This window comes from Gossypium hirsutum, chromosome D02, assembly GCF_007990345.1.
Source record: "Gossypium hirsutum isolate 1008001.06 chromosome D02, Gossypium_hirsutum_v2.1, whole genome shotgun sequence".
NCBI lineage: Eukaryota > Viridiplantae > Streptophyta > Magnoliopsida > Malvales > Malvaceae > Gossypium > Gossypium hirsutum.
This window is the reverse complement of record NC_053438.1, coordinates 26,450,144-26,452,283: the sequence shown is the minus strand read 5'-3', so window position 1 is coordinate 26,452,283 and position 2,140 is coordinate 26,450,144.

Sequence of the window (2,140 nt, the reverse complement as noted above, 5' to 3'; positions counted from 1 at the left end):
GCGAACCTTGTCTTAGGAATACTTTTTTACCGCTTATTTGAAATGAAAATTGATGTTTATTCATGCTTGAGTGTTAATTATATTCTTTTTCTAGAATTTGTAAGTCTAATTTGTAGGTTTTCTGCGACTTCAAAAATTACATGAGTACCTGACTTTGCAAACCCAACTATGTATGCGAGCCTAGGAATTTACGCAAACTTTATTAGGATATGAAAATCCACGAATGCATGATTTCTCTTGTTACGAAGTATGTTTATTTGATGAAACTATATTGTATGATGCGAACAATTGGTATTTAGTAAACCTGAACTACCGTATGCAAATTTATGCTGTTGTGCGAACTCAATCTTTGTGTGTTGCGTATTCATGTTGAATGATGCTAAGTAAGCTTATATTATTTTGATGTATGCAAACTTATATTATATCTTATATGAATCTTTAAACTATTTTGATGCGTGCGAACCTTAACTTATTTATAGATGACATGCGAACCTCTTTTGGTAGTTTTGTAAGCTTGCATGTTTTCCCTTGTGTGAATTATTTCCATTATTGTGTTATAGGTTAACATAATTTTTGCTATTTCTAAGTGCTGTGTTGGAGGATAGGTTGGTAGTTAACGGAGAGCCACTTTAGTGGCTAATGTGGCACACCGATCGGGTCGAACCCATTTAGCGGGGTTTGGGGTGTTACAATATGTTTGAAGCTTGAGACAATGCGATCAGTTTTTTCTTTTGATCCCTCAGGATTCGAATACCTAGAACAAAATTAGCTTCTGCAAATTCCTTCATGCTAAACTGTTAGGTTAGCCACAATTTAACCAATGATAATGTCCTTACATCATTCCTAATGAGTAGAATATTGACCGCCTCCGGACGTAGCAATGTCTAGAGTGTGAATATTGCAACTAAAGATATAGATTTGAGGCGATGACCAAAAGTATACGGGTCAGGTTGTTATATAGTTACAATGAAGTAGGTGAGTACTCCGAAGATCGTACCCAAGGGAGGCGAGTACTAAATTAATGTCAACCTAAACACAAATAGAAGTAATTAGTAACTTAAATAAATTATGGTATGATAAAACATAAAAGAAATATTTTGGGTTTTGATGAGGAATAAAAATAGCATAAATAAAAGAGACTTAGGCAAACTAACTTATAAACTTAATTACATCTAGACATGGGTGATTCGCTCGTTTCGGTGGTCATAACTAATGCCTATTTCGTGTTTCTATTCAATTAACTAGTCGTTACCCTAGCAGGATCTATTGATCTTCCACTAAACTAGTGAGTTAGCAAGAACTACTTATCTCTCGACTTCATAGTCCAGACCGATTCAGGGCTAAGGTGTTCACGAATAGGCCGTACAAATTTTGGGTTAATCCTCACCTAAATGACTTCCTAGAGTTGTCAAGCCTAGGGTTTAAGCTCTTCCTTTTCCAAACAGTTGATTTACTAAGAAAACCGTACATAGAAAATAATTAATCACAGCTCCACTCACTATTCCCCCATAAGAGAATTAGTTCCTCATGGATATCAAAAACACAAGGAACTTGATAAATGAAATGAACATTAAAACAATTTAAGTAAAGAGTTTAAGAAAAATCTTGAGATGTATTTAAATAAAGCACAAAATCCATTATATTCTGATCGTGTTTAAAAATCTTCGAAGAATACAAAAGAGAAAAGAACTGAAAATAAACCTAAGGCCTAAAAGTAAGAAAAACTAAACACTAAAATTACAAAGAAAACTTAAAGTATGAAAAGCTCTAGTTAGACAAGTGTTTTAAGATCCTATTTATAGAGTTAGGGTTGTCATTGTCCTTAACCCTAGGTCAGCTGACGTTCTCATGTTTAATTTCTATTGTGCAAACCAAAATGCCCCTAGCTCATAAGTGCTTCTAGTACAAGAACGATGTCACGTCACCCTAGTCCTTGTGTCATGACATCGAAGGTAATATGCATGATTCAAGGGTGTGTTGTGACATCCCTTGGCTACGTCGCAATCCCAATGTAGTATAACAATTCTGGCATTCTACTCCCTATGTTGCGACATCGAACTCCCTGTGTTGCAACACAGCGACCAACTTCAAGTTGTTTATGCCTTTGAATGGTCTCCTACACACTTACTAAGTAATTAGC